This window comes from Pavona decussata, unplaced genomic scaffold (genome assembly GCF_977016875.1).
Source record: "Pavona decussata unplaced genomic scaffold, jaPavDecu1.1 SCAFFOLD_389, whole genome shotgun sequence".
NCBI classification, from domain to species: Eukaryota; Metazoa; Cnidaria; class Anthozoa; order Scleractinia; family Agariciidae; genus Pavona; species Pavona decussata.
The window spans coordinates 55001-69669 of NW_028145761.1; the positions used below are offsets into that span (position 1 = coordinate 55001).

General features: G+C 36.6%; 1 long non-coding RNA gene across 3 annotated transcripts; it reads right to left on the minus strand.

Annotated features, from left to right (window-relative positions):
• Nucleotides 1-6539: 6539 nt before the first annotated feature.
• Nucleotides 6540-12936, minus strand: LOC146451408 (uncharacterized). 3 transcript variants are annotated; one of them, XR_014860041.1, is made up of 5 exons: nt 11978-12936; nt 11562-11770; nt 11138-11363; nt 8595-8692; nt 6540-7074 (listed from the first exon to the last, which is right to left on the minus strand). It is a non-coding gene; the product is annotated as an uncharacterized LOC146451408 (long non-coding RNA). The 3 variants fall into 3 exon arrangements; XR_014860040.1 differs by having other exon boundaries at nt 6540-7867; XR_014860039.1 differs by lacking the exons at nt 6540-7074; nt 8595-8692 and having other exon boundaries at nt 8699-11363; nt 11978-12338.
• Nucleotides 12937-14669: the final 1733 nt, after the last annotated feature.

Genomic DNA, 14669 nt, shown 5'->3' on the forward strand with positions numbered 1-14669 from the left:
CACAGCATTAAGCCAAACAATTATATTGTGGAGCATATGGGAAGAATAAGATAGTATCTGGTCGACAGGTGTCTTGCTGACTCTCCAGCTCACTTATAATGCGACGGCGTAAAAAAAAACCGCTACAAAACAACACATACTCGTGACCTTAAAAAGTAATTAACAAACACCATGTGTAATTTTGTGTGATTTAAATGTGACAATATGGTCCAAATCATAAAAGATAGAACATTACCAATAGCAGGTATCGACAGTTGTATTCAACCAGGAGCCATAATCAGGGATCAAGACGAACCATTTTCTAATTTAACGGTATATTAAAGTAAGCTTAATTGGATTGTTAACTTATCCTTAAGTGATGATATCATTTATTCATTATCTTAAGTGTACGTTCAGTACTTAGGGCTGTTACTGTTTAGCAATTAGGTATACAACGTGATATATGTCTTACTGCAATGAACTGAAGCGAAAAATAAAATCATCTTGGGGAAAATATGGATAAAGTGCTACTATTACTATTTGGGCATGCGAAGAATGGGAGTTGAAGTGGTGCGAGTTTCTAGACGCAAACCTAGAAAATTAAAATACTTTTAATTCTGGACAAGATAACGTATCAAAGTTAAGGATCGCTTGGACGCAAAAACAAACATTTCAAAAAAAAAAAAAAAAAAAAAAAAGGAACAAAGGGCAATAACCCATGGGTGTGTTCTTTCATTTGTTATGGAGTTGGTTCTTCTTGGGTAAAAGAAGTATGAGGGATCTATCTCACTGATTTATAAATCTCAGACTAATTCAAAACATTGAACGAATACGATTAGTTTTCTTTTGGTACTTTTTGAGGAAAAATTTAACTAAGTACCAGGGCAAACGTAATTAGTCTCTTGTACTTAAATCTTCCGACGAGCATTCCCTTCACTTTTATATATGGAAGCACCCGAGACTGTATATTTAGTTATTAAAGAAATTCACCTCTACATCCGCTACAAATAAAAGAAGCATCATTGGTTCGCAAAAAAAATAAAATAAAATAAAATAAAATAAGAGGGCCCATTAGGGATTATAGGAATGGGTGTTGGGTGGGAGGGATAATGAGATACAGGATATTGAGAAACGAGATTCGGGACACAATTCTCCTTCATTAATTCTGTTATTGTCTACGTTGATCTATTTGAAACATAATCTACCTTTGAGTATAAATCATTTTAAGCTATAGTCTGCTTGAAAAGTCACCTCCCGTCGTTTACAGCTATAGAAAATTACATCGAACACCACCTGGACATTCTCGGCAAACAGATAACAGTTTTACAATTGACGCTATTAGTCTGTGCCTTTCCCATTTGACAAGAACAAATTTTGATTATAATTTGAGAAGTTAGTTCAACCCTTTCCGATTTTTGTTTCAATCCTTTTCATTTATCTTTGTTACCAGGGTTTAAAACTTTGTAGGAGTGGAAAAATGGGAACGACATCACTTGTCAGTTTTTTTTTTTTTTTTTTTTTGAGATCGTAATCAAGATGGCCAAGTCGCGGTAGTCAAGGAAGATTCAACATTGGACCATGCCCTACTAGATTGAGAAAATAGGGTGTAGAGAAAAGGTGACCACAGGATAAAAGCAACCGATGCTGAGGAATAGAAGCTAGAGTCATTAAACCAGTTACAGTGTATGAAAGTAGCGATGAGGGTGTTTATTTTACTACTCATTACTTTGGTCTACAAATTATTCATTCAAGTGTTTCTTTAAAGGCATTTTAACCCCTCTTCGGAACAAATATTTCCTTTTCCAGCAATTATTATCCACAATAAACTAGCCACCCGAAAGGGTTTATTAACTTAGACACCATTGAGACAGCTTCTGCTATGGATGAGCGTAGATTTACACAAGATGGTAAAAATCGAAATGTAGAACAACACCTATCAGCTGGCATGATAATGTTTTCGATTTGATAATGAAAATTACGGGTAGAATCACATTTATATTCAACAGAACGTTTCGGTGTCCTCATGACACCATCATCAGGTCAAAATATAATATTCAACAGATAACAAGAATACTAATATTCAAGTTCAAGTTCAAGTCCCTTGAGGCTAGGTAAAGAAGTGTTAAGTGTTTTAAAACGTCTGCGAGGAATTCAACATCCATCAAGAAATAACATCTAATATGTACAACAACACACTTAATTAATTAAAAAAAAGTCGTTTATTGGCAAATTCATACACACTCACAAGGTTTTTTTACTCCTTCTAAATTGAAGAAAAAAGTTGACCGTCTCTATTGCAATCAAAAAAGATAAGCTGATATTACATACAGTGCATTAATTAATAACAATAATAATAATAATAATAATAATAATATTATTATTATTATTATTATAATAATTTATTTAAATACATATATGCTCATAATCATGATATAAAATACATATTTGAAAAGGAGGACCGCGAGGTTATCCCTAAAAAAGGTCCCCTAACTGAAATTTATTTTAAAAATATTAAATATTAAATATTAACTAATTTAGTACACACACTTATTTAATTATTTCTTCCTGCTCATCCAAATCCACCCACCTTGTGTTGGCCATTTTTAGGTCCTAAAAGTTCTGCTGTCTGACATAACCATCTCCAACTTGTTACGCGTCTGTAACTGAATGGGTCAGCTTGTAATTTGAATTGTGTAATTTCTCCTCTGTTGGTGTTCCAGAGGGAGAATATGTCGTCAAAAGAATAAAGAAAACAAAAGAATCTTGCCGTTTGTAACACAATATCATCCATCAGTGCCAAACTTAAAGGAAATCCTTATGAGCAAATGGCATTATATAGAACAACAACCAAAGCTCAGAGAGGTTTTTAAGGAACCTCCACTAATCTCATACAAGAGAGGGCGTTTCCTGAAAGACATACTCGTTAGAGCAAGACTATAACTGAACATGGCTAAAAACACGCGAGTGGGAGTCGCGCAGGCCTATCTTCATTCCTTTTTACACAGAAAATTGTCAGGTTTGCCCGCTATTTTGATTTGATAAAAATCGCGATGGCTTGTAGGAAAGCTAGTCACGCATTGCTCTGATTGTCACGCATGTCGTTGGAGCGAGTCGGAAATATCGCTTCCTTCTTGGCATCGACCTTTACGATGGCATCGACCGTCATGAGAAATGGCATCGACCATTTCAAATGGCAACGACCGTTGTGATAAATAGCATCGACCGTTTCAAATGGCAACGACCGTTTACGAAAGGGAAATCTGCTGCGCTGCCCGACCTTGCTCTCTACAATTTCAATGTCTGGGATAACTTAATTGCATGTTTATTACTGCCGTTTACTTAGTCTAAATCCGAGCTGAATTTGAGTACGAGGTCGTATCAAACACATTTGGTCTAACAGCATTGTGTTCCACAAACCATAAGCCTTGAAGCTCAACACACCATTTCCACGAGAAGACCATTTTACAGCAAGTACAAAAAATTTACTTGTTTAAGATATAAATTTGGTAAGACCACTGAGGTTTAGAAAAAAAACGAAAAACAGACCGCGAGCAATCTTTTTCTTTGCTCGAAACTCCGCGCTGATAAACGCATAAAGCTGGACGACACGATATTTGAGGGGCGGGTGGCGAAGCCGCGAGTAGCGCGGGAACCGGAAGGCGAGCGCGCTACAAAATTAGCCGCTCGCCCCTCCAATAAGTCGTACCCGTTCACTTTTTTTTTCGTTCTTCCCGCCAATTTTTTTTAGCAAAAGGGAGAATGCTCGCAGTCTAGACGAGAAACGAAAAATTATTCTTGTAGTGTTAACAAAATGAAGTTATCTTAAAAATCGTCTGTGGTGACCAAAATTTCAACTCTCCACACAATATTACTTAATAAAAATGGAGGTCACGAAACTAATATATATATTTAGCCAAGCCTAAAAGCGGAGCTCCAATTTTTTTCATAGCATTTATAGAAATCTGCTTATCGTATGAACGTAGTAACCTTACCACTTCCTCATCCTTTCTGCAGTTATATATACTTTTAGTGCATATGCAGCAAACTGCCCATAAACAATGACAATGTAATACAGAGGGCACAATTATTTCCACCTTAATGCTGATTTGTCGCAATCTCGTCCCCAGAGCCCCCGCGCGTGGGAACCAAGATTGCTAGTACCCAGATTCTTCGTACACACGCACGAACTTCAATTTCATAAACAAATATGGCGGACGATTTGGAGAATTTAGCTGTCTTGCTTTGTTCTAAAGATTTGGATAAAAATAGCTGTGTTTAGACGTCTTCTTGCATTAGGATGGTGCATCTAATCAGCGTGGTGGATCAAGGATCTTTTTAAGCGCTAGGAAACTTAGGAAAAGTTTTCAAATTTGGAGGCGATCGAAGTTTTCCTAGTCGCCTCATCTTATTTTTCCTGCGTGACTGTGTGAAAAATGTTCCGTTCTACAGCAGATCAGTTGGGTTGAAGGAAAATTTTTAGTGTGATAAATGTCAAAAGTAGAAGGGGTTTTCCTGTGTCGGCGAAAGGCAAAAGGTCCGACGGCTCTGTCAATCTAGGAGGTAAGGACTAACTTCAAATATTTGTCAGTTTATGTATGGATGCACACGCACCTTTGTACTAGGGGAGCAATTTTCTAAAAGAAACCTTTGATGTCTAATCAAGATAATGTTAAAATTGCAAGTTAATACGGACAATAGTAGGCCAGTGTCGTTATATGAATTCATGTGGTCGGCTATATTACATAATATGCACAATACTAAGAGATCGTTTCAAAATGCGGACCAATTAAGGAACGAGTCATTAATCATGGGGATTTTCAAAATATTTTAAATTTCATCGTTTTCTAGTCAAATTGAGTGATTTTTGTTGTTGGTGTTTAGGTTCTATTTGAGGGAGATGCACATTGGAGAATGTTTGAATACAGGAATAATATTTCAAGTCAAATGACACAAATCTTAAAAGCTTTGTGTCATTTTTCTATTTTCTTTAAAATACTGCACTTGTAGCTGATTAATTCAATAAATTAGATTAAAAAGCTCATTTTAAAAATTTCTGTTTTTCCTAGGTTGATAGCCATTCTTGTACACACAGAGTTGTTTATTTTGGTTTTTGTAGAATCTCAAAACTAGGTGCTCAGTTCCAGCAGCCTTTGATATTGATTTACTAGAGAGTCAAGATGTCTTTTTGCGAGGGAATAATCCAGACAATAGGAGGATTTGTTTAAGCAAAAAAAAAAAAAAAATTAGGGGTTAGGTGCACTTTAACTTAATCTACGTGTACATGTAAGAATGCAGTATAATTTTCCCAATTTAAGAGTACAGACAATAAAAATGACATCAGATGTAACGCGCACACTTTCTCAACGAAAAAATAGCCAATTCCGCTCGTACTTTTTCCATGTTATTGTAAAAAATAAATCGACGGCACTTTTCTATGGCCTATACCGTTATAGACCATAAAATGTCCAAAACTTAGCAGTGAGACCACTCGCCTGGGGCTCGTGGTTCCACTTGAGTTTTAAACATTTTGTGACATCATTTTATGGTCTATAAGAGTAAAGACCATAGAAAACTGCCGTCAATTTGTTAATTAGAGAGTGCATATTTTGTTGACCTCGATCCTAGGTTCTCCCTCCTTTACCAAGTTGGTGATGATATCATCTGCTCCTACAAATTCTGCAGGAGGTGCCAGATTCAATTGTCCCAAGATCCTTTCATTCATGGCAATCAAGTTGGTTGTCCCATACAATCTCGACTTCAATCTGTGTACGGAGTACGTTCTTTCTATGTAATTGTTGAACGCAATAAATTTTGTAAGTCTAATAATTTATTCAACAGGAAAAAAATGTTTTTGCAGTCCCTAGCCATTTGTTACCTGGTTTTTAAAGTAAGCAAATTGTTTGACATGAAATCAAATAACACTTCCAAGGGTAATTAAATCCTCAACTGTCCCTGTCAAAATCTTTACCAAAAAAACCGATCAGGCAGTTATGGGGTCAGTTATCCCCAGCAGTTTTTTTAACAGGTTGCTACATGAGAGTTCACTCAAGGAGTAAAGTAAAGAAATAACACAACAATTAAGGGATAATGAAATTTTGTGCTGTGCAGTACTGATTATACAACTGGGAAATCAGATAATAATTATCTCTGGAGTGTAAATATCTGTGTGGGAAGGAAACCACTTAAATTTCCCATTGCCTTAGTGAGTACATTTGGTCCATCAGTGATCAAAATCCTGGGGTAATGGGTTTGAATCCTGCCAAAGTCAAAGAGTTTTACTTTACCTTGCATGGACCACATTTCCTTACTGAGGTAATACTGAGAAGAAAATTAAAGGGCTTTCTTCACCACAAAAATTTCCCCTGCAGATTTCATTCTCTGGTTTCTCAATTTAAGTACAGGCCTTGCCTCAACCTATTAACCTTTTGTCCTTACAAGAAAAATCCCAATTGAAGAAGTCATTAGACTGCTAAACATTACACCGCTGCAGCCTCAAACATCACTCCAGCTTCTGGATAGCACCTCATCTGAGAAGTCCCATTCATTTTTACACAGCAAGATTAACCTACCATGTATCATTTAATAAGCATTCTGTAAAAATATTTCTTACTTTACTTTTCATGATCTGGTTTTTCCGAGAAAAAAAATGGAAGGTACAAGAGTGCTTAAAGAGAGTTGAGTGTGCATATAATAGTCCTCTTCTGAATTCACAAAATGATGTACAGCTAATATTTTGCTTGAAATATTGCAAATTAAAAGCATTCTATCACTTCATTCTTCAAAACAATCAGTGGTTTAAACTGTTCTTATATAAATAAAGAAGATTTTACATAAACCCAGTGGACAGAATGAAAAAAGAAAATAATATTAGTGTTTTTCCTTATGTTACTGAAAAAGATGTATACCAGACTATGTGATAAGGTTTAGAAAACTGTACCACTGGTCACTGACGTCACAAAACCCATGAAAAATAAACAGTTATTGTACGGTAATCAGAAGTAAGTAAAAGAAAACAATTAACTTGGGGTATAACATTTGTATAATAAAAATATGATAACTGAATCACTGAACAGTGAAATACCAATTGTTTTTAACCTGCAAAGGAAACAGAATTTTGTTAAAAAAATAGGAGGTAAAAATCTGACTGAAGCAAATCCAAGAGAATTAACAACTATTTGTTCAAAGAATCAGGAGTGTCGAAAAAATTGAGGGTTCAAATAACTGAGATTGCACTGTAAAAATAATACCTGCATGTACATATTAATTTTCATAATTCATTACTCACTACCAAATTTGAAAGTTTTCTTTTAATTAAAAGAGATGGCTGATAAGAAGTTTGACCTTTTATCTCTTAAATCACAGTTAGCAACAGAAGCCACAGTCTGGTTGCATTAAACATGGCCTGAATATCAGCCATCTCCTCTCCACATTATTGGTGAGTGATGGGAAATGTATACAGGGAATGCCCCTTGTTCAGCATATTTTTGTTACGCCTCTTTATCAGTTGAATAGTTATAAGAATGATTGAGTGACAGTGCTCTGTTGCTTATAAACACAGCAAGGCCCAGGCATCCAGTGGCCAATCCCTGTTGTACACACCATGCTAGAGCGATAGCCCTACATGGCCAACTAATTAAAATCTTTACTGCTGAAGAAAAATGTTACATGCCCAGTAAGTGCTTATTGTATTTGGTTCCTGCCATCATAAACATTCATAAAAAGGTAAGAAATTAAATACACAACTGGATCTATCCCTTGACAGGAAAAGTGCACAGAAACGTTCACACAAGAATGCATAATTTACAAGTTTATGAACTGCCTCAACAAAAACTTCCATTAACAAAGTGATTCTTGAGCTATACAGTGTTTTCATCACATCTGTCATGATCTGTGATGGTAAATAAAAAGCTTACATCAATTTATTTTTTGTTATGATTATTTATAAAATTCTCCCTTTCATATTTTGGAAGCCCCCCCCCCCACCCAATGATGTTCTAAAATAAATATTTTTTTCCTGCCCCCCCCCCCCCCCACGTCATGAGCTATCCTACAAACCATGGTAAAATACCATGCCCAGTTCCCCCCCCCCCCCCTCTATCACCCTTTTTAACTTAAAACCTCCTCTAAAATGGAAAATACAAGCATTTCTGGAGTCTTAACATTTAATGCAATTTGCATTATAATTACCAGTAACTAATAAATTTCACTTTAAAAAATCCTTTACTAAAAATTAAAATGATATAAAGGCTGACATTCAATGCATAGAGAATGCAGTGGTTTTATGTCACAAACCACATTTATATAAATAGCTGTTGATTGCTTTGCCAAGGAATCATTCTAATATTCCATGCACAATAGTTACATTGTTCTAGCCCTCTACCTTCTTTAAAAATAAAAAAAAAATGTTCAGTCATCATACAAATTAATTGTAACTGTATAATCTCTTTAACATACCAATAGATTGTCTTTAAAAATCAATTTTTCTGGAGAAGAAATACAATTGCAGCCATTTTTAAATGTGATCTATATCACAAATAATGTTGTTAAGATAATGTTGTTTGATGAAGTCAGGTTCAAAGATACCGAAATGTCCAGAATTTGGAGACTCTGATTACCTCATCAGGATACATCGAGCACATGAAGACAGTGGCCAGAGGGAATCTGAAAGAGCTAATTCTGCAGTTGGAGATGCTAGCCATTATCGATAGCAGTTCTATAAAATGGAAATATAATTTTTCATGACAAATCAGACGGAGAAATTAAGATGATAGCTGTGACTAGCTGAGTATGAAAATCCCGAAGATAAAGAATAGGGAGAAATGCATGGAGGGTTGGTCATGACAGCATTGCGCATTGAAGATGCACCTGTTCTGTCAGATTACATTTAAGGGGATTTGTAACAGAGAGGGAGGAGGCATTTTTTTTTTCAACTCTACCCAGCTAATCATAATTTCATGAAGGGATAGGAAAGTTCAGCGAAAAAAAATGTCCCAAGCTATAATTATTTTTCTTGAATTTGTGACCATAAAATAAATGATCACCATGATGTCTGAGAGTTATACATGGAATTTGTCAAAGATAGTCCTACAAGGTTAAGAAAGAGCAGCAGTGCGCTTCATGCAAAAATTGGTTGGCTGGCTCCATGATGGGCAGAAAATTATTCCACACCCTTTCCCGGATGAAGAAAAAATAAGGTACAAATTAAAGTGTCTTTGAATCTCTGGCTACTTCTTTAGACGAAACAGCATAACCAGTTGATTACTTTATGCCTAGAGCGCAAATAAAAAAAACATTCAATGAAGGAAAGCTGAACAAAGTGAAGGAAATTACAGACTTTTCTTCTATAGTGTACCTTTGTGGCTTCTGATGAGCTAGTTAAAATATACCTAGACCATTTCCATTTCTCCAAAGATATGCAAAATCAAGCAACCATCAAGAACTGACGAAACCGAGAACAAGGATTACAATCAAAATATTGGAGAGAGTTACTACTATTAACTACAGGGTTAAAATCTCTTTATGGTTTTGAACTTGACATTTACTTGAAATCTGATTTATCTGATCATCAAAGCAATGGAGACGACACTGTTGCTGTGGGTGAAACATGGTGCAGTGAAAGTGAGGGGATGTTTAGTGAGAGTGAGTGATGATAGCGAGAGTGAACTTGACCATCCCCGGCGAAGAAAAGGTGCAGCACTAGAAGTGGACGGAGTGCAACACGCTTTGCGTTAAATTGGTGAATTGCTTAACCCTAGATAGTATAGAAAAGTGCTTAGCCCTTAATAATATTTTTTGTTGCTTAACCGGCAGGGGTATTTTGCTGAATGCCGAATGTTACATTTTATGCTACCTATGACATTTTAGCATTAAAGGAGAAGTATCACGAAAATTTGATGTAATTTCAAAACCGAAAAATGTTTGTCTGACAACAGAAACAAAAAAATTGGTGGCTAGGTTTGCTATAGATTATCACCCCGGTGCAAGAAAACTGTTGATAAGTGCCTCTGGCCAGGTTGCAATGGATTGAAACTTCAAAAATATTAGGCTAATGTTTTTCAAGTTCTCGTATTTTTGTTTCCAAAATGTGCTAGAACATATCATGAGTCGTTCCTGTCAAGAATTGAGTTGATTTCTCTCCTCTCATTGTTCTAGAATTATTTTGTATTAAAGTGAAGGTCTTATTTCACCATTTTTAACAAAAGAGGTCAATTAAACCCCATGGTACTTCCCCTTTAAGCAAAGAATGAAGTTATTTAGGTCTAAGCACTTCTCTTTTAACTGTCTAGGGTTAAACACTGGTTATACAGACATTTAGCTTTAAGTTGTTGTTATGGCAGCCATTCCATCAAAGGACTTCTATGAATTCAGCATTCTGCAAAATACCCCTGCCGCTTCAAAATCAAACTTTAAATTATACTCGGCTTTATGCGAATACATATACTACCTGTTATACAAGGTAGTAAGGTATCCTTTTGAACCCAAAAACCCATTTCAGTAAAAGAGGCATTCTAAGCTACATGATTATGCGAGTGGGAGTCCAAAATCAAGTATCAAAATATTACATGTATGTACACTGAAGGTAAATATTCAGGACGGGTACTTCCTCCTATAGCTTCCTATTGATATATTTTTTTTTCTGTTGTTATTATTCTTTTTCAAGGCGAACTTGTGTATATATAGCAATCAGTACAGAAATAAACTAAACAACTATCTTTAAAAAAATTTGCACAGACAAGGGAATAAATATAATAATACTCACAAATCTAAATCTTTGCCCTTATATCCTATTCTTTTAAGTATTTGTGTTTGTTCTCTGTAAAGACTGCCACAAATAAATGTTAAAATAGAAATATATGCGAGAAAAAACTTGTCAGTAGTTTTCACAGTGTATTGCAAGACGTTTGTTAGACTAACTATATTTTTACCTGAGAATCAAATTTTCTTAGATGCAGCAAAACCGGAAGAGATAAGAAAATAAACCTCCGAGGGAAATAACAAACATGGACCAAAAAATGAGCACCAGAGACTGCTCTGGCGTTAGCAGTAGCTTTTACAAAAGTTAAACAAGTTGCAGTGTCAACACTTCAAGAAAAACAATATCTTGCAAAACAGCAAATTAAAGTTCTGCCAACAAAATCACATAAAATAACATACTCGCCTCTTTGGAGATCGATAACAAGTCCTTTTATTCCATTGCTGATTTTTCGTTCGTTTTACAACGTTGAGTGAGCGAAAAGTTTCACTTCAAGAGGAAAAATGCAACGTTTCGTCGAGTCGATCGGATCAGAGTGAAATGAGTTCTCTTCTGCCGCTGTTTATGTTATCCCGCCTCTAAAAGAGTCCATATGTTTCCCCCGCCGCTAGTTGCCCTGCTCTTTTTCCCGCTGTTGAAAAGCAAAATTGGAGGAGATTAGAACATATAACTCTGAGGAAAAAAAAATTAAAAAAGCCTGAAAAAATGAGCGAAAAAGACTGCTCTGAAATTAGCAGTATTAAGCTAAACTGCGTGTCAGACAGTGCAAGAAATCAATATCTTGCAAACCAGCAAAGATTTGTCAACAAAATCACATGGATATACTCGCCTCTTCTGAGAATAACCAGTCCTTTTATTTCACTGCTGATTTTTTCGTTCGTTTTACAACGCTAAGTGAGCGAAACATTCCACTTTAAGAGGAAAAATCCAACGTTTTGTCAAGCCGGATCGGAGTAAAATGAGTTCACTTCAAGTTTCGGTTGCTGTTTATGCCAACTCTCCCACCGGCCGCGAGTCGTATTTATACTCTTTCTCCCGCTGTTGGAAGGCAAAATTTGGAGTAGATTAGAAAATAAAACTCCAAGGGTAATAATGAACATGGACCGAAAAAAGTGAGCTCAAAAGAATACTGTAAAGTAAGCAGTATTTAGCAGTAAACGGCGTGTCAACACTGCAAAACAACAAGTTCTTGCAAGACAGCAAACAAGCAAAGTTTTGTCAACAAAATAACATGAATATACTCGCCTCTTCTGAGAATAATCAGTCCTTTTATTCTAATTCCTGATTTTCCATTCGTTTTACAACATCAAGTGAGCGAAACGTTTCACTTCAAGAGGAAAAATTCAACGATTCGTCGCGCTGGGTCGGAGTAAGATGGTTTCACTTCAAAGTTCTGATGATGTGTAAGTCGATTTGTTTCTCCCGCCGCTAATCGTCTTGCTGTTTCTCCCGCTGTCGGCTACATAACTTGACTTTGTATTTTGTTGTCTTCAAAATGTCTTTGTGCATTTCTTAAAAGCAACTTCCCGCCATAGTTAGAAGAGGGAGACGCTAAACAAACAATGGTCGCGGCACGATTGCAGCACAGCTCCACACAATCTGAGTTTTCCTGTGGTACTAACTAATTGTGGTTGTTTCGCCCGAACGTCGACTCGCCCGAAAGCGTTTCGCCAGAACTTGCGTCGATTCGCACGACGAAATACACCGTATTCACAAATTCCATATGGATTTCATGATTAGTTCAAAGTTTTCACTTCACGGTAAAATTTCCCGCTAACAAAAATAAATCAATTAAATAATATTTGTTACAAGTCGACATGCAGCTATTTGTCTTGAAATCATAATCAATCATCTTGTAGGTAAATCCCTAACATCTCGGAGAAACTCGGCACCTCAACGTAAGAACCTCTTTTAGTTTGTTTGAACAATTTTTACTGATTTTACATCCGCTCGTTTTATCGTGTAGGCCTTATAGTTATTTCTTCTATTGTAAGTTTTCCATTTTATTCGTTAAAACATCGCTCTAATCGACGTGAGTCCGGGCGATATACCGTCGGGCGAAACAACCGCTGCGCTGCGTACGTCGTACGGACGGTCGCATGGACGGACACAAGTGACGTCATAACCAAACCAAATTTTCTCGCATTCACGGGTTACCAAATTCTCTTAGCTATGGGGCTCCGCTGCGCGCGCCTGCGGCGCGTGCAAGAGCTCCGCTAAAAAAAAGTATATATCATTTGAGTAAAATTTTTCCAAATTAAAAGACGTTCTGGTGTCATAAATGAATATACAAGAAACAGTAATATTGGGACCTATCAGCTTAAGAAGTAACAGCAAAGGTAGCGCCAACGAGAGAGTCGCGCTGTTTAGACTTCTTTAAGCCAATTTAGACTGCAAAACTTTTGCTTACGACTGTCGCATGCGGTTTCTGGAGCGCGCGCTGCTCGTGTCATGCATGCAAAGCAAATCGCACACAACCCTCTTGCCTATACCTACGATTGTTGTAGGATTTTAAAACATGTTTTAAAATCCTACGACATTTTTTTGTGACGTACACGACAGTCGTAAGCGAGTTGTAGGTTTGATTTAAACAAAACAATTCAAGTCGTAGGCCTGTCGTAATCTCGTCGCATGCGACAAAGTCGTACCGTGTAAATCGCCCTTTTTGCGAGTGTTTTAACTCGTTCAACTTTTTCATTGTGGGAGAGCCACCAACGAGATGAGTTGAAACTCACTCAAATGCTCGCGCTCTCCAAAAGACTGCTAATAGTCATGCCACGCCACTGGGCTCATTTAGATTTGTGTAGAAGTACAGGACTGAGTACGAGCAAGACTTTCAAAACTTCAAACCACTCAGGTTCCCAGGACTCTGCCTCTCGTTAAACAAGGAAACGTAGTGCTCGAATCTAAGGGACCCTAATGTCTATTGGAGAAATGTACTAAATCATCCTCTCTTGACTAAATTCATTACCAGCCCTAACACTGCCATTGTTTTGCTAAGTAATCCTTTCATTTGTAACGCTCTCGTTGCCATCGCCATGCCGTCAAAGCTGCTGACGATCCCAAACTAAGCAAGGAGACATTACTTTAAAATAAGGACCAAGACGCAAAGCTCGTTAAGGTTACCCGGTACCTTCAGAGGTGTCTCGCGTTTGAGCGATGTAGCGCGTACAGTTTAAACTGTAGATACCTAAACCCCTATATCAAATTAAAGCTTATAGAGCTGGCTATCGAACTATACCAAGAGTTTTGAAATAAAATGAATTGTCGTATTTTTCACGACCTCTAATTGCGAGCGTCCGAATCACCTTTTTAAAGCTACAAGTCAAAGTGAATTTTGTTTTTTGTTAATTTAATTTGCTCCTCAGTTTCCGGACCCAAAGCGCTAAAAAAACGTGTCTGCGTTTTGCCATATTCGCAGTGAAAAATTATAAAGCATTTTCGAATTAGGATGAAAAAAATGTGGAGTAATCGTACAAAAATCGCTGTCGGAGAAAAAATTTTTCGAAATAAAAAATTCGCAGAAACGTTTTTGTTGTTTATATGTTAAACTAGCTACTGTCCATATTTGAAGGCAAACGAACAAATTCCTTTTGAGTTTTAGCTCTTTTTAAAGTGGCTCCTCCAAGTAAAAAAAAATTATTCGAGAAAACAGCGCAAAAAAAATTAGGCAATTCATTTTATTTCAAAATTCTTGGTTTAGTTGGATAGCCAGTTTTATAAGCTTTAATTTGCTATAAGGGTTCAGGTATCTACAATTTAAACCAGACGCGCTACATCGCTTGGACGCGAGACACCTCTGAAGTACACCCCTGAAGGTACCGGGTAATCTTAAAAGCAGAAAATTCTTAAAGCACCTCTCAGTTTATTTTCGTATTTAACGAATTTCGGGAAAGAAGCTGTGAAGTGGTGACCTTTCTTTACTAAATACCCGTCA